The sequence below is a fragment of the Simochromis diagramma genome, unplaced genomic scaffold (assembly GCF_900408965.1).
Source record: "Simochromis diagramma unplaced genomic scaffold, fSimDia1.1 OVJJ01000361.1, whole genome shotgun sequence".
In the NCBI taxonomy this organism is placed as follows: domain Eukaryota; kingdom Metazoa; phylum Chordata; class Actinopteri; order Cichliformes; family Cichlidae; genus Simochromis; species Simochromis diagramma.
This window is the reverse complement of record NW_024386860.1, coordinates 5095461-5119497: the sequence shown is the minus strand read 5'-3', so window position 1 is coordinate 5119497 and position 24037 is coordinate 5095461. Positions and strand designations below refer to the sequence as shown.

The 24037-nt window shown below is 41.1% G+C and overlaps 1 protein-coding gene across 1 annotated transcript in view; it reads right to left on the bottom strand.

Annotated features, from left to right (window-relative positions):
- The window catches only part of LOC120732389 (glutamate receptor ionotropic, NMDA 2D), a 54552-nt gene extending 46972 nt beyond the window's left edge, over window positions 1-7580 (bottom strand). Inside the window, exon 1 of the mRNA XM_040029951.1 lies at window positions 7319-7580. The gene's annotated coding sequence lies outside the window, so the exon portion shown is untranslated. The remainder of the gene's footprint in view (window positions 1-7318) is intronic.
- Window positions 7581-24037: the final 16457 nt, after the last annotated feature.

Sequence of the window (24037 nt, the reverse complement as noted above, 5' to 3'; positions counted from 1 at the left end):
CACCTCTGAACCCAACACCGGAATCCATCCATCTATCCCTTCTTTTCCGCTTATCCTTATCATGGTCACAGGGGGCCTGGAGCCTATCCTAGCTGCCACTGGGCGAGAGGCAGGGTACACCCTGGACAGATCACCGGTCTGTCGCAACTCAGAGAGACACACATCCATTCACACCCGCATTCAAACCTATGACCAATTTAGAATCACCAATTAACCAAACCTCACTAACTGCAAAAGTTACCTGCCTACCTACCGCAGAAGTCTAAATCAGGACTCAGGATGATTTTCAATAATAAGAGGTGGTGAGAGGTTAGTGAAGGGGATGTCAGAGCCCCGCTGTGTTCTCTTCACCCTTGGAGTTCACTAATGCTATGATGTTTGCTTCACAGTAACAAATATGAAATGTCTGTCTTCTCCATTTTTTTTAAAATCCTGACATATGAAGCTGTGGTATCTCATCAGAGATGTGCTCAGTAGGCTGAGATGGCCACCGCTCTTTCAGCAGATTTCATATTATCATTTACAGAATGCAATTATAAGCAGTGAGAAAACGGTTCATGTCATGAGATATCAAAAATTTCTGACAGCTGTGCTTTTGCTATTAGAGGAGAAAAAACTCCAAGAAGGAAAAAACCTCCCTGTGGTGGCTTTGGTCTCTGCCACAGCAGCCCATCATGTGCACAGTGCAACTTGTCTGCAATCACTCACCGTGCAGGTAAAGCTTGCAAAAGTGAAAGGCAACCCCTTTTGCTGCAACCGACATGTTTCAAAAGGCACAAAGCAAATAGTCTTCATTTGCAGTTTATGTCTCACTTTACACAAGTACTCGATGAGTAGCTTGGAAGTCAGCTCAGACTTTGCAAAGTACGAGCAACCTGCAAGTGAGCAAAGCGATCGCAGTGATGTTTTCTGTGGTGCACCATATTCTTCTTTCTGACCAGTTTCACCTAGCGACTGGGCGTTTGGCTTCAGCAAACGATTTCACAGTGACTGCCATCAGCTTTCAGCAATTATTCACCAAACAGTCAGGGAATATACATTTTTTCCTAGTGATCTGTGTGACTCTCAAGACCTGTGTGAGAGGGCCTAATTTACATGTAAATAAATAACACCATTAACCCACAACAATAATGTTTCAGCCAATAATCATGCAGGTTTTTATCGAGCCAGCAAAACACAACTGAAAGATGGGACACAGAGATGGCACATCCCACTGATGCTTGATCAGATTGGATATTTGGAGAGTTTGGAGTTCAGGTTAGTGCCTTGGGCTCTTCAACATGTTCCTCACAACAATCCTGACCACTCTGAGTGCCAGATATACAAAAAGAAGCACTCTCTGTATTATAAAGAGAGCGCAGTGACAAGATTGTGTGTAAAAGGTGGAAACTCAGAGGTTTGTGCGGATGACCCTAGTTGCACCAATAGTTAAAGCTTGTTTTTGGCGGTTGGTATTGAAATTAATTGACCGCACCTCTGTTTAGAAAACAGGACAACATTTGTGAATAACCTGTAAAGCTAACCACATCTATCAGTGCTATTTGGGGATTGCGCTATGTTGCCCAATTTAGTAACTCTGACCCTTAGTGTTGTGGCAGAACACTTTATCCTTCTGGAGGCCACTGCCACTGGGGAGTGTCTTCAACACCCTCTAGGTGTTAAAACAGCATTCACGTGAAAGTGTGTTTTATCACAAGAAAAAGAAAAACTAGTCTTAATGTGATTCATCTGGTCTGAGTGGAAAGGTTCTAATAAAAATCGCATTACCCACTTTTTCCACCATTATGGCATGACTAACATATGACTGATGATTCATCTTTGTCGAGTCAGTGATGATACTGAGTCAAATTAAAAGCTAACGACAGCATAACAGTGAACACTGATCCACACACATACTGACATAAACTGGTCTTCACAAAGTGACATTGCCCCGGACAGTTCATGATAGGAGCTGCAAACAGCTGACTTAATATTTGGGTGTAGATGACATGGAGCATATAGTGCCAAGAATTGATTTCCTTTCCGTCTCCTGTACTGCTCCGTGCAAAATGTGTGAACAAGTGTCTCTCTTTTCCCAAAGCTGCAGTCTTTTATAGAGTATATGCCACAGTTCACCACGGGACAGATCACATAACAATCGCCCTGATGAGTCCGAACAAGGGTAGCTTAAGGACACGGTGGTTTATTGGTTCATTTGACACATCAGATTCAAATTGCAATTACATAATTGAATAGAAGGCATTCGGTCCTAATTACCTTTAGAGATAGACTAAAGAGGACTTCGATGTGAGAAAATATTCGGGAGGAATAATGAAAAATCGCAACCTGAAATGAAAACAAATTAATTGTAATCCTGAGTTAGGCTAACAGCATCTGTACACGTTGTACATTTCACTCTTTTCAGTGTCAAAAAAACCCGAAAAAACGAAAAAAAGCAGGAGAGAGTCTGTAGAACTGTCTCAAATCACAAGGCCAGTTTTAGAAGCTGGAGCTATTTATGCAGAGATGAGGCACATTAAAACAGCACAGCAACATCAAACTATCTTCATCAGAGCCTTTTCTCCATCTCTGCGCTGACATTCCCTCTTCCTTCCTTGTCTTCCCCTCCTTGTTGTACTGTAGATAACACACTGTGCAAATTCCACTCAGGTGCAAACACACATATTTGCATTTGCAGCAGCTGTATGGTTGGCACCTGTTTATGGAGGAATTTCACATTCAAACTTAACATAAAAATAGTGCAAAGCTATTTTTATATGAAGTGATAAGATAATAAAACAAGTTTGACTTCGCACCTGGGACCTGCACCTTGTAAATCGCACACTGTACAAAGTCTACTATAAATGCCAGCTCCTGAGTTCTTTGAAAGGAGAATGACATTGAGTTTTAACAAAGCTCGCTCCGCATGCAGTTCGGGGAAGACTCACAGATCCGAAGGCATGACACAATAGCTCGGGATGACTCGAGACATGGACTGCAGACACAGCCTAACGTAGTTTTTTATAAATGCCCCCATTTCCTCTTTTTAATAACCACTTATGCTGTCATTTCCTGCCCCATCCATCATCATGAAGGACCGCACCACATTGCTGCAAAACGCTGCGCTCCGCAAAACATTCCTGCACATCTCTTTATCTTCTTTCATTACTTTTCTTCGTCCTGCCTTTCCTCTTTGTGTCTGTCAGTGTGTGCGCATGTGTCTCAATGCAGTGTGCACACAAGTGTATATATACAGTGTATAAATGTGTGCATCTCGTGGCCAAGGTCCTCTCTCATCCAAAACTGTGTGTTTGTGTCTGTTTGAGTGCCAGTATTCCTTTTGTGTGTATTTCTGGGGTATGCTTTGGTGTGTGTGTGCGTGTGTGTCTGACTGCATACCCATGGGTCTCTCCCTGAATGTACTTTTTGAGAGTTTGTGTGCCTGTGTATTGCATGCAGCCATGTGAAGCTGTGTGCCTGCTTTCTGCCTCCAGACTTGTATTCCCAAAACAAGCCGCAGGGCTCTGGCTCAGGTTTGTGTGTGTGTGTGTGCATGCCTGCTTGAGTGTGTGCACACACCTGTTAGACAACACTGTGCAAGGAGTGCACGCTAAATTGTCCCTCAGTTTTGTGTGTGTCTGTGTGATTTAGTTTATCAGTGTGTCTGTCAGCCAGCCTGTCCACCTGTCCATTTGATTCTACTTCCCATCTGTTTGTTAGGTGACTATACAGGTGATATAGTCCAGGTATTTGAATGCACCTCTGAAGTCACTCTACTAAAATGACACAATTATGTAGCTCTATCAGCATAAAGGATTTGATACTGTACTACTGTATTGGATTTTCCAGTTATTTTAAATCATATTGAAAGCTATATTTGCACCACTTCCATCACCAGCTACTAATTCATTTACACGTTTATCCAAATACCTTATTCTGGGAGACGTCGCTCTCTAAAACATGGTGAACCAGTGCAACCAGATGATTTTTGTGTTTTTCCTCGCACTTGTCACAATCAAGTGCATCATAATGTTACTTGTATAGCTAATTACTAGCAGATTGGTTGAGTTGTCACTGATAGCTTGGCAGCTGTAACGGAGCTAATCAGCAGAAATTTGAGGTACCTGCACTGATTTTACCAAAAAGGTTGTTTTGTTAAATCTGACTAGCAGACACAGATTAAATTTGAATATATTAGAATCACTACTATACTCCTCTTTTTTCCTGATTTTAAATGGAAATGTAAAAATTTTGCTAGAAATAAAGCCATAAATAAACATCCTCTACTAAATGTACCTATTTGTAGCTTCATTAATGAAGCCTGACTCCTTCATTAACGATTTATAAACTTCCCTGTCCAGTGTGACGTGTGTTACTGTCTTTAAATACCCAGAATTTCAATGAAGGGAAAAAAGACACTGGACAAGCTGGAGCGAGAACATTTTGGATTTTTTTAAAATGTGTTTTTGCTTTAAAAGGTCTAAAATGATAGAAATTTTAAGATGTCTTATTATTTTTTGTGCAGGCAGTTAATTTATTATCTCAGCTATAACTGTGCAAAATTTCACAATGGCACTTCCTGAAAAGATTCAGATTTATTAAATTTACTTTTAGTTGTAAGTCTTGTGTTGAGTGGCAGTTTCTTTTTTAAGCCATAACAGAACATCATTTAATTTCTAAACACCTGTATCTTTAATAAAAAAATGTTTTAAGTGATTTTAGGCATTAAAAGCTTGACGACTGTAGTATCCAATTTTACACTTTAGATCAATTTAAACTGTAGAGAAGAGTCAGTTTGATAAATTGTGTTCCCTGCTGATTTCAATGGAGGGCATTCTTTCCTGAAATTATATGGATTTGTTTAATGAGCACCAGTCAGAGTTGTTATCGTAGGAAAATACAGATTTGTCCTTAATGAGTTTGATTTATTTATTGCTGTGAGTAAGCCAAAGAAGGGTTTTCAAATGAAAATAGCACAAGACAGTCAGATAATTCATCAAAAAAGGGCATCTCACAGCCCACTCCCAACCACATGTATTAAATTCTGAGCTGCACTGCTGCAGGCCAAAGTGAATATGCAACACTGTTTATCAATACAACCCAAAAAAGTGTCCAGAGGAGAAGACTGAGAGAGGAGAGTACAGTAATCGCTCCAAAACAGCGGCCTCTGATCTCGTTAAAGACTAATTGATGTTCTATGCTAACGAGCTTTACCTTAATTAGTGGTATTAAAAAGAACACTGGGTGCCACGTGTGCAGACGCTGGGAGAGGGGTTTGGGTGGGCGGCAGAATTGAGGAAACCATCCACTAACGTTGCGTTGAGCAAATGATATAAGGGCGGGCAGAAGGAAGGGGGGGAAAGGAACAGGAAACCTTGCAGCGGAAGTTACAGGTTGCAGAGGTGAGAGTTTTGATGGAAAGGATGGAGGCGATAGGGAACGGGGGACTGGGGGGAGACAAACGAAGCAGGGACTGAGCTAAGCTTGAAGGTTTTCTGTGCCAGAGTCGAAGAATCAATGAGATGAAATTGATGAAGAGCAGGGGCTGAAGAAAACAAGCACACAAATGTTGACTCTATTGCTTCTCCTCATCTCTTCTCATGTGCTTTTCCAACTACACCCCCCCCCCCCCCCCCCCGAGATTCAGTTCCAACCAACTCCTTCTCTTACTCTCCACCTCGTTTTCCTGCCTTCCCAATCTCTCGCCCAGTTCTCCCGCTCACATCCCTCTTCCACCCCCCTCCCCCTTGTCCTCACACCTCTCATCCTTGTCTTCCTCTCTCTGCCCCTCCACACCTGCTGTCTCTCTCATCCTCGTCCCCTCCCCTCCTGCCTGCCCCTACTCACAGCTGGTACAGTACAGCTCTCTCTGGGCAACTGTACGACAGATCGTCAGAGAAGGGGGGCTCTACTGACACTGAAGGCAACACTTTACGGGCAGCAGTGCAGGCAGCACACTGCTGCAGTACGCCTGTGCGTAGATTTCACAGGGTTTGTGAGGCAAAGTGATAAACTGTACCGAGCACGTCACCTGTGGGTGAAAGAGCTGATTGAAATGGATATCAGCTACAGAATTCAGCTGAGAGAGTGAAGGGGTGAGGGGGGCGGGGGGGAGACCAAACACCCCACAGAAACAGGGGAAAACAAACACATTAATTCCAATTTCCATCTGGATAAATGTTGGCCTCACAATGCATTGCCACTCTCAAACACTGCAGCAAATCTGTAATAGAAGCAACACTGTGCCTCTCCGTTTTACAGGTCAACAGCATGAGCTTCTCCATTGGTGGTCTCTTTGGGCCAAGGCCTATTTTTTTTTCTAGAAAATGACCGATGATGATGATGATGGTGTTGGTTGTGCCTGTTATTCACTCTATTAAAGTACCATAAGGCAAAAACAAAAGTTATTTGGGCACCCAAAGAGGTGCAGAAAATGTACATACAGAGTGAAATCTCTCACGTACTCCTTTACGCAGCTGGGCAAAGAAAGAAAAAAAAAGCAGAGAGAGAGGAAAAAACCGCCTGTTCCAGCTGTCTGAGAATGTTTGAGGCAAGTCAGCCTGTTGGGGGAAGATTCCTCGGTGGCAACAGAGGGATAACTGCGCGCTGCCATACGCCCAAATATTCAGCGTATCGGGATATAAATAGATCAAGAGGCAAAACTGATCGGCAATCTTGCGGGCTTAGCGCTATAGCTGTGCAAGACGAGCGAGCAGACGCGCTCACTCACACACAAACACAAGCACGCACTGACACTGACCACGCAGCCCGACAAAATGAGCATCAACAGATATGATCGCCTCAATTAATACATCCGCAACAAAGTGAGGGGGAAACTGCAGCCAGCGCCGGTGTTTGAAGACTTAAACGGAACCCAAACTCTGTCTTTATTAATAATGCACAGAAATTTCCTGGCAGACAAAATCATAGCCTAAAGGTTTAGTCCATATGATTAATTGAACTACCGGTAAACTGTGTGTGCGTGTGTGTCTGTGTGTGTCATTAGACTATCTATCCCATCTGCTGTAAGGAACATATGCGTTAAGGTGCTTGTGAGTTCTCAGGCGCAGCAATGACAGAGGGGTCAAAGCCCCGGTGCGCCGGCCGTTTCCACATCTCCATCCATCCATCCATCTCTCCATCACCGGCGTCCGCACAGATGCCGACACCCGAGCCCGCTATCCCCGTCTCAATGACGCGTAGCACCCTCTCACTGCCCGAGCCGCAATTAATCTAAGCAGCAGCACAGAGTCTGTGTGCGTGGAGTGAAGCAGCGAAAAAAAAAGAAAAAGAAAAGATGCCTCCGCATTGCAAATATCATTAAAATAAATGTACTTACTGTTTTTCAGCAGCCTGTCCCCCCTCTTTTCCTGGGTCCCTCCATCCTTTTTCACATCCTTCCTTTTTGAGGTATCCGTTTTGCGGGTGTCCCCCTCTCGCCGCCGCCGCCGCCGCCACACACACACACTCACACACTCACACACACACTCACACACACACAGACACGCGCGCTGTGAAAATATATATCTAAATATATATATGTTCTACATGTATTCAATTTCTCCGATCTCTCTCTTTTCCTCTCCCTCCCTCTCTCCTCTCCTCTCTCTCTCTCCCTCTCCAGCTCTCCCTCTTTCCCCGATCTTTTGTTAAAATTCAGTATATGCGCCCCGTCACCTAGCAACCGTCAACCTCTCTCTCTCCCCCCTTTCTCTCTCGATTTCTCCCCCCCTCCCTCCCTCTCTCCATCACTGGCGACACGTGTTGAATGCTAAACTTAGCGGTCCGGAATAAAATTAATAAAGGGATGGACGCTCTATATCTCCCCCCTTTCTCTGCCTTCCCCGTCTCCCTCTTTCACTGTCGCGCGTATCATAATGCAATATAAATATTTACTAGAACCACTCAGCCCTCTCATTGCCCCACCACCACCATCGCCACCTCCCTTGCGTCCCTCCGCATTTCCCCTCCCTCTCTCCCTCCCTCCCTCCATCCATCCATCACTGGCTGCCTCCCTGCATCCCTCCCTCGCCGTCCTGCCTTTTTCCCCCTCCCTCCTGCCTCCTATCGCCTCTTTCTGCTTCTCCAAGCAAAACGGAGGCGCCACACCAGCGTTTGTGGATCCACATGTGAGTGTCATCCTGCCTGGTGCGTCTTTGCATTGCATGGAGTGTGTGTTTAAATGTGTGTGCGCGCGTGCGCAAGCGTGCATGTGAATGAGAAATCTTTACTACAGTAGCATGTCAGTGACCATGTGTGAGCGGCTTGCGGAGGATCAAGACGCATGCAGTAGGGTCATAACGCTGCAGCTGAGTTAGGCCTGAGAGCTGAAATTACACATTTATATGAAAGTAACTTTTCACAACCGTTTGCAAAGAGAAATGCAAATGAAACAGTGGGGTAAATAATAAACTAAATTACTCCCTCTTTTATTTACAGTCCTCTCTCTCCCAAAAATTAATTTGTTAAATGTAGATGGTGGTATTGTCCTCATCTGTGTGTAATGTCAAATCAGCATTAATCAATAGTTAGTCTCAGATCGCTCTGGAAATGGTGCTGTGATAGGAGTTTAACCTTTCCAGCAGACTTTGAGATTGTGGGGAAAAAAGTAGACATGCATGTAAAAGAAACCACAGAAAGAGAGAAAGAGTCTCTTTGTATTGATGTATTCGAGTATTGCAGCTTAGTAAATGAAGGCACTCCTCGCTTCCAATTGAGTCATCATCAATTTGAAAATTATCTGTGTGCACACAAACTGCAGTTGTGCAGATGCAGACTCAGACAAATGTCTAGAGGCTCAAAGTCCTTTATCAGACTTTGAGCAATCAGTCTTAAAGATACTGCATCACACAGTCATCACAAATGTGCATGAAAAAAAGATTTTGTTGGTAAAGTGTTTTTTTATTATCTCAAGATGTAAGTTACAAAAAAAAAAAAATCCAAAAATATTCCAAACAGAAAAATCCATTTTTTGTTAATCACAACATTTTAAAAAAGAGAGCGAAAGAAAAATGTTGAGACAGAATCTATTTCCAGAATCTGTGTCGTCATTAGGAGCTGCAAAATGTCTTCACACAGACTAAACTTCATTAGGAAAAACATTACCTCTTGACACCGAGACAGAAAACTCAGAGATAAAAATTTGGGAAATAAACACAAAACTAATATCGCTGCTGGTGAAATAAAAGAAAAATTAGATTTTTATTTTGGTGGTGAAGAAGCTGATTTTCTACACGTAAAATTAGGAAAAGAGACACACATGTTCACCCACATTACCTGGATGGCAACTAAGTTACTTTTATTTATTATCTTCCCACTTATCGTGATTACTAACTGATTAATCTGCAAATACTGACAGATACTTCTGTGAGACATCTGCTGATATCATAAAGCTAAGTCCACAAACACAAGCATGCGCAGTCCACCTCCACGCACACCAGTGCCCACCACGTTGTTTCCACTCGGTATGTTTTGTGATGGAGCGATGCTGCACTGGGGACAAACAATTAGGAACATAAACCACTGCTCGTTAATCTACATGCACACTGATGTGTAGTCAGTTTAAGGGCACGTTCCATATGGCAATAAAGGTTAGGATGTTAGGCAATGAAGCTGATCTGTTTGTCCCATCCCAGTGATTAGGCTCCAGATGGTATAGAAAGACTGGTGGCCGCTGTTCCTAGGCCATACGATTTGCGATAAGAGAGCCATATCTGGTTTAGTGGTGCGTTCACTGTCGCTGTCATGGTATTAATAGGCTAGATACATATCAGCTATTTCTATTTTCTGCTACAGGGGGGGGGGGAAGGTGAACCAGCTGCTGTGCTCTTCATATTCCTCTTGTTATCTGTATTTGCCACATGCATTCATCTTCATTTGCATTCATCAATCAATTCATCATCACAGCTCACTCGTGCGCTCCTCTCTCTCTCGCTCTTTCCCCCTGTCCCTGTGGTGGGCTCTCCGTTTTGCCTGGGGTCTACGGAGATGTTCGAGTGGTAACATTAGGTTTTATGAGGCATGTGATGGTATGCATCATCACTGTATTTATTCCTCAATGCGCGTCGGCATGCTTCTGTAGCAAACAAAGACCCACGCTTTCTGAATGTGTTCACTGGATAGTTACAGTATAGGAACACGTTCTCCGCTTGTGACGAATAAAGGCTGGATGCACAATCGAGGCACATTGCTTTGCTGATGTCTGTTTGTTTTCCAGGGTACGACTACTGTCTGTGACTGCATATGTGTGTTTGTGTGCTGGAGAGTGAGAGTGTGAGAGACAGTTTGATTTTTGCTGTTTGCTGTAATCTGATGTGACTAGGTTCTCCTATCTCTATTTATGCATCTGTTTAGCTCTGAGCTAACAATCAAACAGTAAGGTTTTCTCTCCCTCGTTCTCTTACAGTCTCTCTCTCTTGCAAAAACACAAACAAATACACATATAGTTTGTGTACAGATGCAGAGAAGCGCAAGGATGAAATTGCCTTCAGTATGGTGGACTCCATGACAAGATTCCTCCTTAAATTCTATTTGTTTTCTTCAAAAACTATTTAAAAATGGACATTTCTTACTTTCATAATGGTAAAAACATTTTACAAACCTCTTTAGAGGTTTGAAATGGATCAAACCCACTAGGTCAGGCTCTTCCCATAACAATTGATTATCAATCTGTCCAATTAGGAAACTCAAACTATTGTGAATCCATGGGTCAGCTGCTTTGATGTAAAAAATAAAGAAAATGGACTCTTACACCGTGCTTTTCTACTCAATTTAAGCTTTTAAAGTGCTTTCTTACTACAAGGCTCATTCACTCCTTAACAAAAACGTTTTTTTTTTCTTTGCCTAAGCACTTTTAAACCTTCAAGATTCATTAGATTTAGTGTATCTTGTTCAAGGATAAAACAACACGAAGGCTGAAGGAGCCAGGGATCAAACTACCACCTGAGCCACAAAAACAGAATATCTTTTGTCGGTCATCTAGCAGTTGCGAGTCTATATACATGTAAAATATGTCAGTAAAAGAACAGGAAACATACCAATGGTGATTATCTTAAGAGATAAAGAAAACTCAAGAGCTATTGTTCACCAGGCATGGTTAACCGTTTCTGCTGGTGGCTGACGTACTTCCTCCCCCGCCTGACGTGACAAGGTCATTTGTAATTATGATGGAGATGACAAAGATGGCAGTAATAGTACCAGCTTACTTATTTTCTTGTCCCTTCTTCCTCCTCCCTCAGATGAGACTCCTTGTCAAATACTGTGGGGCGCAAGCATGCACACAGAAATGCTCACGTGCACACATCAGACACAACCCAGTAAACCAGTTCTTACTTGTTGTCCCACCTTATATGTATTGTGTTTTTTCTGTTTCTGTCCATGTCTACAGTTTATCAGTTTAAAAACATCTGGATAGAACCTGTGGTGAAGGAAGTATTTGGGTCCTTAATTAGGCAAAGATTTGCTGATACAACATAAAAAAAATACTAGTTTATGTATTTATTGCATAAAGAAAACATATTGTGACAAAACAGATGTAAAATATCAAAGATCCAGTGCTAAAAACGCAGTTAAAGTGCCTTACTATGTATTACACATTACATCATCACTTATGTAATTAAAGTGTGAGCAGCATTTTCCTGTTGTTTGCTAATGAGAAGCTAATATATATTTCTTTATATTCTGTTGGGTAATTAATTTAACACAGTGCATTTTATTAAGTCATCAGTATGCTTTCTGTTTTCATTTGCAAAAAGTAGAAGTACGGAATAATATACAGAACTGTTATGGGATAGAAATAACTACAAACTTCGAGCTGTGCATAGATAATGTGCATAAACACATTATTTGAAATGTATATTTCCACCATGACACAAAAGTCTTTAAATTTTTAGAAAATTATTTCTTCTAAGCTAGAGATTTACTAAATGTAGTGCTGTGCAAAAGTCTCGAGCTCCCCTTTATCTCTTTTTATCTTGCTTCTAAGGAGCCAGACTTTCCTGTACATAGTTAAAGTGGTCTTGAGCAATAGTTCTCCAGGCTTTATGGAGGTCTTTCAAACCTTGATCACTTTTCAGTCCAATCCTGTTTTTTAAACCACTTAACACTAACCTATGAATCATTCAGTCATAGATTAGATTAGACTAAATAATGGTCAAATCTATAGAAAATGCTGAAGATAAGACGGTTTGACAGGCATAAAATAATACTTTGTACCAACAAAGTGGTTTCAAGAGAGCTATTTGCTGAACTTGGCATATCATGCCCTTAAAATATTAGGAAAATATCAGGAAATTAGATGAGTAGAGAACAAAAGAATTAGCAGGCCTGTATCTATAGTAGTAGTATTGCAAAGTAACGTCCTTAAGAAATAGTGTAAAAAAAATCCAGCAAAGACCTGACACGGGAGCTGAGAGAAGCATCTGATCCTTCAGTTGATCCAGCTACTGTTCACTGAAGCCTCATCACAAATGGTCTCAGTGGAAGGGAAAGGTGGCTGTAAAGGAGCTGTTTTTAAGGAAGGCAAACAGGGAGAAAACACTGAGGTATGCCAAACTACACAAGAACTGAGTTGAAAATCAAAAAGTGATGGTTCAAACTGTCATCAATATGTACAAAAAGGTCATGACAGAGGTGCAGCAGTGAGTGTCTACAGCCATCTGTGAAACACGGTGGAGGCTCAGTCATGGTTTGGAGCTGCTTTTCAGCCACTGGTGTTGGAGATCTTGTTAAAACTGATTGAATTATGAACACAGAAAAGTAGCATCAGATGCTGACCAATCAGGCAATACCATCTGGAAAGTGTCTAATTGGTAATGAAAATGACATGAAAATAATGCCAAACACAAACAGTGGAGCACTATCAGTCATGGACTTGTCTCCCCAAAGCCCAGACGTCAACCTTATTGAGGCATCATCTTGACCTATAATGGAAGAAAAGGCAGCAAACATCCAAAAATGAGCTTTGAATGTCCTTCAGGAAGCCTGAAAAACTATTCCTGAAGACTAATTAAAGAAATTATAAGAAAGCTGCCTGAAGGAGTTCAGGCTGTGTTGGAGAATAAAGACGGTCACACCAAATATTGACTTTCAACTCGTTAGTATTGTACAAAATTTGTTTTTGCCTTAAATTCTGTATTTCCATGGATGTTTGCACATTTCAGTAGATTGCAACATCCGTTTTCCATTTTCCTAGCAAGATATAAATAAATGAGGGTTGGATCAATTTTTGCAAGACTTTTGCATTGCACTGTTTATTTAGTGGTAACATCAGAAATGGTGACCCGATGAAATATTGTAAAGGTGAATAAGAGTTATCATTTAAGATTATTTTCTCCAAAGATGTTCTCACATTTGCTTCTTTGTTTTTAATAAACTAAAAGCATATGTTAAAAAAGATTCGGGTATTAATTCCTTAAAGGAATGGCAAAATATTAATTGGAAATGTCATCATATCACCATTTTTCATGCCAGAACGCGTGCATGACTCCAGCTGTCAGCATTTGACACTTTATTTTTTTTATGTATTAATGTGCTTGTTTGTTTTTTGTATATTTCCTTCACTGAGCACTTTTACGTTTAATATTTCACACATGCCACTGTCATGATACTTTTTTAAAACATTTTCAATCGAGGACTTGGTAATGTAGTATTTTTTGAGTATGGTAATTATACTAGATAAGTAAGCACTGCATCTGAATACCACTGTTTTGCATTTATGTGCTGTTAGGAAGATCCAACATCTGTGGCTGTTTTATTGAAAATCCAACCCAGAAGACAAGTGATAAACAAACATGGCTGGCCTGCAGATTAACAGCCAACACAATAAGCCTAACAAACTCTACTTAAGATTCTTCCTACCCACAAGGAGCGTGTTCATACAAGAGTTGTTTTTACTTTTCACTGGCAAGAAATTTGTCGCCAAGCCAGTTCTGTAAGATTTGTCATTTAGGGATTACAAGATTTCTAGGAAATGAATTTGATTTCCTAGTTCCAAGTGAAAGCAGGGAGAAACATGGATTGGAGAAAATAATTCACATGTGTGCCAGGTGGTGAATTGTTTGAACATTATAACATAATTTTTACCAATTAGTATTTTTAATAAAATAAAATAACATTAGGGGTGAGTTATATTACGGGGAAGCCTAGTTGTGCAACGGTTAGTACTGTTGCCTCCCAGCAAGAGTGTTCCTGGTTCAAATCTGGAATCCGGCTGGCGTTTGTGTGGAGTTTGCCTGTTTGGGTCCTCTTTGGGTACTCCGGCTTCCTCCCCTTGTCCAAAGATGTGCATGTTAGGTTAACAGGGGGTTGTGATGAAATGTCTGCAGGTGTAAATGTGAGTTTGAATGACTCGCTCCCTGTTCTGTAACCTGCCCAGGGAGTTTGTTTCACCCTGTGACAGCTAGGATACACAACCGTGAATTTTAGAACAGTTAGAGAATTATGTAAACTCATGTAGTCATGTACATCTACTTAGCAAGCAAAAGGTTGCTGGTTCAATACCAGCCGGTGACACAAATCACCTTATGGGTTGCATCGGGTAAGGTGTCTGAGTAAGCTGAAACTACCTGCTATGGCGACCCGTTGTGAGAAGGCAGCAGCCAAAAGTAAAAGTAAAAGCTTTAGTGAACATGCCATCACCAAACTCTCACTAAAGAAATTGCATTATGTTAAGCTGACAATTGGCTGACGTATTTCTCCACAGCCATTGTGTTCTTTGTGAAAGCAGGAGTAAGAGGTTAGAGCTGGTACATTATCAGCTAATGCTAGCAATATTGTTGACATTAGGTGGAATGCTCATTTTGGCCCGTGAAAAACTATTTTAAAGGAAAACCAAAAAATAGAACTGCGTCTAAAATTTCCCCCGAGGATAACCCAAAAACTGCAGGACAAAACGACAAATCTGATCTAATATACCCATCATTTTAATAAAGCTCGTCCAAGATCAGCATTGCTACTGACCAGTGATATTGTCTGACCATTGAGTTAGCATTAGCCAATTAGCTATTGCTATAAAAAACAATCACTAGCAAACCAACACGGGTAACCAAAATTTGGCTAATAATAATAGCAAACCTAAGTTAGTATAATATATTTATTATATTTTATAAAAGAATGAAGAAAACACCTAAATACTTACCATTTGTTCCAGAACTGAGTTTTATATAAGCAAAGGCATTTTTTTCTTTGTCCTCCACATTTCAAAGCTATGACATCACAACAATGTGACTTTTCAGTTGCAATATTAATCCTGGACCAACATTATTAAAATGATGTGGGAACAACACGAAGAGGAGATATCAGATCTGCACCTGCTTTTGGAGCCAGCCTCGAGCGGTTACTCTGGGAACTGCAGATTTTTCACACTGCATCCTTTTTCAGTCTCAGGGGTTTGCATCCAATTCAGTCCGCCTCAGGTTTCACTTGTAACAAAGCTAGTGAATCAGTATTAACCTGCAGAATGAACTTTTCAGCACAAGCAATGTATTAGTGGCCATTAGTCAGCTCCAGAGCTCATGACGTCTATGTATTTTTTTTTTTTTCAATTTCAGCTCTGCTGTAGCTCTTTATAACCTTAACTAGGTTTTACAAAGCACTTTAAAACTGCACACCACACAACAGTGGAGCTTTACAATGCAGAAAGAGAGGCTGCCATAATATATACACACTATACTTCATGAAGCAAAAGATTATTGTTGCAATTAAAGCTTTTTAAATTGTGAATAAGCCATGCTTTTATAGCTCTTTAAAATATATTTCTCATTTACCCATTCACACTCCCCCCCACACACTAACACAAGCCAGTGCCTAAACGCTAACCCTAGTATTAGTGGACAACGTGCTTGACCACCTGAGCCACAACCACCCCCGTGAAAGGATAATTTTATGGAAAAGAATATGTAATGAGTTTTTAGGGGTTTAATCAATGCCAGAAGGAGGACGTTAACAACCCAACCTCCTTTCAGCACTTGCAGACACACAGGCAAATAAATGACTGGAATCTAACCTCAGCTAATTCAAACTGCAGTTTATTACATAGACTACAGGTTTGGATATCTTTGATATGTTCTGCAGCAAGACAGTTATTTCTACTGAAACATAGGCATGCCATAATGTATATCCAAGATGGGGGAATAACACAAGCAGTGAGAGATTGAGGAGTAGTGAGAAGGCTTAGTGTCTCAGAGGAGTGGTTTAGACTGGCAGTATACTCTACCTGAAATTGAATTTGGCATGTTCATGCAGGCCACATGACAGAGGATCAGCCCTCAAACACCTTGCAGTATTTGAGGGCTGATCCTCTGGTAAAATATTTTCTTTGCCTTGTTCACCAATTCACATTCAGTTTTATTGTTTTTGTTGCTTTATTTTTCTTTCTTCTTAAATATCCGGTTCTGTTGTTTTCTCTCAGTGTGACTGGTAACTTCCTCCATCTGGCATAGATGTCATTAAACAAACAGATCTTGAGCCACAGGGAATAAGCTGAAATTTCCACACAGTGCTGCATTCAACAGTTGTTAAGAAACCACTAAATTGTATAGTACTGGTGAGACTATATGCTATAAAATTGAGCGTAAAATTGCATGATGGGGGGCTGGTTACATGCGATAAACAGACACTGGAGAAGGGGTTTGGTAGAGTAATGTGCAAGGGCCATAGAGCATTGTCATGTCTTTAATAAAGCTCGAGATGCCTTTTCATCTTTCTGTAAATTCCCCCACCTTGCAAATTACTCTATATGCGTGATTTTACTTTGCATTCAGTCATTGAGTCCATCCCTCTCTCCCTTTCTCTCTGTCCCACAAACCCAGCAGAAAGTGAGGGAAAGTGGCAATTGAATTTCCTTTCAGAGCAGTGTGTGGAATAGGAAAAAGTGCAGGGCCACAGCGCTAGCCTCTATCTCATGCAGACACTGAACGCAGCCTTAATCCATTCCCTTGCCCTTCCCCTTCCACACACACTTGTCTCCAAATCCCCTCCACTCCATTCCTGGAATAAATTATTTCATTTCTTTTTGGTCCGCAGCATTTTTATTCGTCTCAGTGGCATGCCTTAACTTCTGTCCCTGTGGAGAGCCCTGATGAATGTGTTAGGCTCGCAACCTCTGATCATCCCTGCTCTGAACGCCTTTAGATACACACTAGCTTCTGGCTGCCTCCAATGCACATAAGAATTGTCTCTCCTCCCCCCACCCTCCTCCCTCTGACTCACAAATACACAAAGGAATAATGCAAGCTATAGAATAGATCTGGATCTTTTATCTTTTTCTTCACACGCACACAAACTCTGCAGAGACAAAAACACATTTTCGCTCTCCTCTGTGGATATGAGCTGGCGATGCTGCTCCTTGTTCTGCTTAATGATGACATTTAAGAACACTGAACATTTTCAAATAACATCCATAATTCATTGGGGAAAATACTTTCAGCAATGTATAGGCTGAATGTGTGCAATTCAATCTATACTGCTGAGTTCATGGACAAGGAGTAAAGCTGCAAATTCATTATTCTTTTTTTATACACATAAATCTAATTGTAGTCTCAATACTTGATTTTAAAGAGAAGCCTGTGTGTGATAACATAAATGCAAATGGTTTACAAATTAAAGGCGAATGCTAACAGTCACTTCACCCCTGCAGGGAGGGGATTGGTCCTCTTTGTCGTGTTGTGTGGACATTTTGGTGGTGTGTTTGTGCCTTTAGAAGGAACAGTTTCACCTTCGTCCTTTGATGAAACATTCCTATCCTGATGGGAGTGAAGTCTTCCGGGATAGGAATGTACCCATCCATAGAAAGCAAGCATGCACTGTTTACTTATACAACACTTTTAACCCACTAGAGTCTCAAAAGTCTTTACAATAGCCAAAAAGCACCACATTCCAAACTGGAAACAAAAAAGCATACACGTTACAAGAAAAGCACTGCAATTAAAAACAAAGAATAATAAAAAGAAAACACATAGTTAGAAAGAACACGAAGTGATCAAATATTTTGTTGAGTATAGAATTCATAATGCACAATTACCAGATCTGAACATTTGTGGGAGATTTTGTATCCAAGTGTTAAACAGTGGAAACCAACAAACCAAAGGGATATTATTTGGTAAAATAGTGCTCCATCCCTCCAACAGACTTTGTGATACACTATATGGACATAAGTACTGGGCCATCTCCATATTACACTTAAAGGGGGCCATGGAAACCCATGCCATGTGAAGCGCTCGGTACACGGTTTTGTGCTGATGTTAATGCCAGAGGTTTGCAGCTCTGCAGTTATTGAGTCAGCAGAGCGTTAGTGACTTTTACGCATACCTCAGCACTCGGCAACTGTAGCTTTATGTGGTCTGCCACTTCATGGTTGAGTTACTGTGTTTCCTAAATGATTTTACTTTGGTTTTACTTTTACCACTTGCAGCTGATTTTTGAATATCTAGAAAGGGAAAAGAACTTCACAAACTGTCTTGCTGCTACAGTGGCATCCTTTCACAGTATTATGCTGGAATTAAGTGAACATGACCCAGTACTTTAGTCTATATGGCTGATTATGGGTGTGTTTATGTGTATGTATTTTTTTTACATGTTCATCTATCTTCAATGTGAAGCTTTAATCTGAACTGCAAAGCATTTTGTAACTCTATTGTCAGTTATTATCACATTGTAATAATAACTAATAAAGTTATTATTACAAGGATATAGTGTACTTGTAGAATCAGTGCTAACTGCCAGTGAAGGTATTCTGGTGGCATGTGTGGACATTACACCTTACTGTGAAACTTGTTTTTTCTATTTATTTACCACTTGTTATTTGGGTGCAATATGTGTAAGTGTGTGAGTGTTTGGAGGAATTAATGATGACAATCATACAATTTCTTGTGCCAAGTTATCATGCTGGGCTGCTGTACTCATTGGCTTGTCCTGAAACCCTATCTGGAGCCCTAACGATGTTGGATAAGAAGCCATCTTACTCACTGGTGTGCACATGTATTTCAAGATTAGGATTCGATAAGGATAGGTGAGCGCTCTGTTTCATCGAGGTCACCGGGGAATTCGCTTCTAGCTTCTAAAACACCAGAAACTCCACACACACACACACACACACATACATACACACACACACACACAGAAACCACATTTCCCTGGCGGGCGGTCCTCCAGTGGTATCAATTAAGGACGAAGCCCAATCAATGTCTTAGCACCAGCCTGATACTCAGCTACAAGGAGATTAAGACTAGACTTACATCTTAACACAGAGGAGTGAGCAAGACACCAAAAAAAACATACAAAGGCCCCACATGCACAACACAAAAAAAACACACATTATAACATCACAGCACAAAGATTTTAGGACAAATAACTAGCCTGCTTTTTGTCTGCTGTGCGGCTGCATCTGGCGGTGTTTTTGCTTTGAGAGACTCTCTGAACAGAGGGCATTAATGGTATGTGTACTTTCTATTTTTCTCACAGTTATTTTTCTCCTCTTGTCTCTTTGCTAGGCTAAAGTCTGACCTAAATACTTCAGGTTTTTGATGATTGGACCAAAACAGAGATCAGAGGCGTCCAGCGGGCTTGTCGTGATAATGGAGAGACGGAAGGCAGGCAGAGGATCTGGACACACTCATGCAGAGATTCTGGTACTTACTGCACTTCGTAACTGTACAACACGGAGCTCATAAACCAGTCAAACTTCATTTTAAAGCCTCACCTTCCACCCCACATTGAGATGAAAAAGCTGCAGTGTATCAGCTCTTTGAAACAGTAATCCACTGCTAAAACTGGCCTGGGCACGAGGGGTCCATCATTCACACGCTCTGGGGGTGGGGGACACACCAGAGAACCTCTGACCTTGTCTTGTGACCACACCGAGAGATTGAAGAGCCGGTAATGCAGCGATGGCAGCTGGCCCACCAGTTTTTCAGCTTAATACTGATCCATACTGCTCACCATTGTGTCCTCACATAGCCACACACACACACATTGTCTTCCTAGCGCACGCACGCACACACACACACACACACACACACACGCACACACACACACACACACACACACACACACACACACACACACACACACACACAAAGACAATCAGAACAGGAAACATGGAGGTCAAAGAACGGCTCACCAGTTTTTAAGTGCACCCATTTATTTTTCATGAAATGACGTGAGGGGACTTGATAGGCGAGAGCACGATGATGAAGTCCCTTCCAATTTCATTGGCACCTGCTCCTTCATGCTGCAGGACAGGAAATAAAGACGGGCAGCTCTGACCAGAAGAAATCTTTTAAAATGTTTCAGTCAGGTGAAACTCAGGTCAAGTACTGTGACGCTTCAAAAGAACTTCATTAATCAGTGCTAAAAGACAAATTAGAGTTTATCACAGATGTAAGTGAGTTAGCCTTGTGCTCTAACATACATACAACAAACAATACTTTATTTTGTTTATTCTATTTCCAAGCATAATACTGTAATAGAAAACAAATTCATTTAAATTAAATCAAATAAAAAAAACAAGTTATTTCCACAGTTCCTAACCCTTGGAAGTTATTTCCTGTTTTGGGTGTCCACACTGCAGGATCCAGAGAAGAAGAAACCCTGAAGAGGAACCTTTTAAGTGTATGGTGTAGACATAATCGCAGCATGACCAACTACCACATTCAAAAATATATTTAAAAATTCAAAAACACTGTGTAAAGCCTCAGTCACCAAGCCAGAGATCAATCGACAACCCTGCGGCAACTTCCAGTCACTAGGAAAAAATCTGTATCCCTGATTGGTTGATGAAGTAGAAGCTGGTGAAATAGTTCACAAAGATGATGCTGAAACCTGAAAAAAAAAGTGACACAAAGCCAAATGTTTACCTGTAACATAAACGTGGTGCCTCAACCAATATTTCAAAAAAGCACAAGTTTTACTTCGAATGGGTGAACATTTGTGCCACACTTGCCAGTTTCACTACCACTCAGAAAGCTACTGACAAATCAGACGAGTGACGTCTTCCATGTAAACTAGTGGCGACCATGGCAAATGAGCGGAGAATGTTGGAGCAGCACCGTCTTCCTCTTTGGAACAATTTCACTGCCAGCAAACAGCAATCACTCGCCAACCAGTTGGGGTGTACAAATTTTTCCCTAGCAACCAGAGGTTGCCAGAGAGTCACTGACCAGCGTGACTGGGGCTTTAGCAATTGATTTCACAGACTAGCCGGTTGGGGATTTTACTTTTTTCCCCCCTAGCAACCAAGGTTGTCAGGGGTCGCTTGGCCTGTGTTCAGCACATATGCAATGAGGGGAAATATAGCGAGATGGTCACCCATCGAAGTGATATTTTCGCTGACATTTCCTCTCTACTTGCATCCCTGAGCATCCACACACAGTCAAGCATCACAGAGAGAAAATGAAGAAACAGAATGGCAAACAATGAAGACCACAATTGGAGAAGTGCACCAACACAGCTCTGCTATTAAATATTAGTGTAATGGTATACACATTTAATATTCAACTTTCCTGGTGGAAACTCTGCTTTTCCAATACCACAGTCATCATGAAACCCATGAAACATGCAAACACACGGGTCTGACCACAAGATCCTAAATCCTACGTTTCCACTTGTTGTTATATCAACTGTCAGTTACTGTTATGTCACATTAGCATTGCTACTGGCAGTGAAAATGGAAACAAGTAAAAATATGTGAATGTGCTCAGGGGAGCTGGAAGTGTGTAGGGAAATTTCTCTGAACACATTCAAGGGTTATACATTAGATAAAGGTTATCTTGGGGTTGGAAGCATCTTATTTAATGGACCTCGCACAAAAAACAACCTTTTAAACAGTTATAAATCCACACACAGTGCACTGTGATTTAACCAGTACTGACTCAGTCAAACCACAGAGGTGGAGGTTGAATGAATTAAATTGTAATCTGGTGTGATCGTAATAAACTGGGACCACATGCTTCCAGTTTGAGCTGTTATTTAACTTTCACCCCTCCCTGTTTGCTTAAGATTTCCAGTAAACGTTTCCAGGAGTACGTAAACCGCCGTGATTTTTTTTTTTTTTTTTTTTTTACATGAGTGGCAACAGTTCTTGAATTTGCTGCTTCTTGCATGCACTCAAGGGGCACACTCGTGCATTGGTCCTACACACTTCTTTGCAGAACATCATTTATATGTTGTTTACTGTCACAAGGGGGCAAGGTCAGAAAATACTGGTCTGTGGGTTATTCTTGTTCATATTTGTGCTGTTGTTGGTCGCTTTCAACAAAAACACACAGAGGGTCATAAAAGACAAGAAACCTTTTTGTAGTGCAGTGAAGCAGAGTTTTAAAAAGTGTCAAATGAGGTGACTGGTTACACTTCTCGTAGTGCTTTTCATAGTGAACTGTAGTTACTCACTTCCTGTTCCAGCCAACATTTTAAATAATCATCATTTGACCATCACTGCTAGCTAACACATTTGGTTTTTTGGAGGAAAGTATAAAAGCAAGTCTGTGTAGGTTGCATCCTTAACTCTGCATAGACAAATACCTACGCAAATGGCCAAAAATGCAGTACTATGAATTGTACTTCAGGCAGCAGCTACTGTGTTTTGACTCCACCAGCCTTGTCCAAATAATTTGCTTATAGAGATGTTATCACAGTTGAAGCAGATTCCAGGTTTATTAATATCAAGTATAAATGCACATTGTTATGGATTAGATGGTTTTCTCTGGGCAAAGTATCCTGATCACACATGAGATAAAATAAAGACTAGCAAACCACCGATTATGGTGAATTTATGGTTTCGCAGTTGTGCCTGTGCCTGGGTATTTACCTACATAAAGCATACACAATGCAACCTTACATGGAAATGCTAGTGGAAACCACTAGCGCAAAGCTTGATGTGGATAACAATGGCGATTGGTTGGAAACCATGAATGTTAAAAGTGTGAAAAACTTTGAAAATACAGTATGAGAAGCACAGATGTCAGCTCCAGTGAACAGTGCAGTACAAGAAAAATATTTGCCCTGAATTGATTTTTTAAAATATATTTGCCACATTTTCACGTTTCATATCAAACAAACTTTAATATTAGACAAAGATAACCTGAGTAAAAAATAAACTTTTTAAATGATGATTTAATTTGTTAAAGGGAAAAGCTGTCCAAACCAGCCTGGCTGTATGTGAAAAGTAATAACTGGTTGTGCCACCCTTGACAACAAGAACTGCAATCAAGCCTAACTGACAACGAGTCTTTTGCATCACTGTGGGGAAATGTTGGCCCACTCTTCTTTGCAGAATTGTTTTAATTCGGCCACATTGGGGGGTTTTCCAGCATGAACAGCCTGTTTAAGGTCACGCCAAAGCATCTCAATCTGAGTTAAGTCTGGACTTTGCCTTGGCCACTCCAAAACCTTCATTATATTTTCTCTTAGCCATTCAGAGGTGGGTGCAATTGGGGGTGAGGAGGGCAGTTACTTTTCACAGAGGGCCAGGTAGGTTTAGATAGCTTTGTGTGACACACATGCAAAAAAAAACTAAAGAAGGGAATACAACTTTTTCATGGGACTGTGTGTTGCCTAACCAACAAAAGCACAAGCAAGAGCAGCCCACAGACTGCTTGTTTCTGCCACTCCACCCCTGGTGAGAGTAAACAGCTACGCTCTGAATAGGACCACCACAGAACCACGCTGTCCCCTCTAAGTAAGTCCTGTCATTAAATCGGACACTCGTTGGCTTGTGGTTGAAGTCCTTTGCCAATAAATTTGCTTCCCTTTCCAACTTTAACAAGAAGAACTTAAAATGCATTTACCATAGCCTGAAGCTAATGATTAAGCCTGTAAAAGTAGACCTCTTTCAAATGAGAGGTCTTTTTGCAACAAAAGGAGTCGCCCCCTGCTGGCCATTGCCAAGAAGACATGTTTTAAAACACTCATGCCGGCTTCACTTTTCAGACTCCAGGAGCGATATCTATCATTTATACAGTCTAAATTGGGCATTTTTTTGCATGTCTTTCCATCATTTCCTGTCGTCTCTCTTAAGAGAGATGGCAGGAAATGATGTTTACTGAACTGTGCAGTAAACACATCC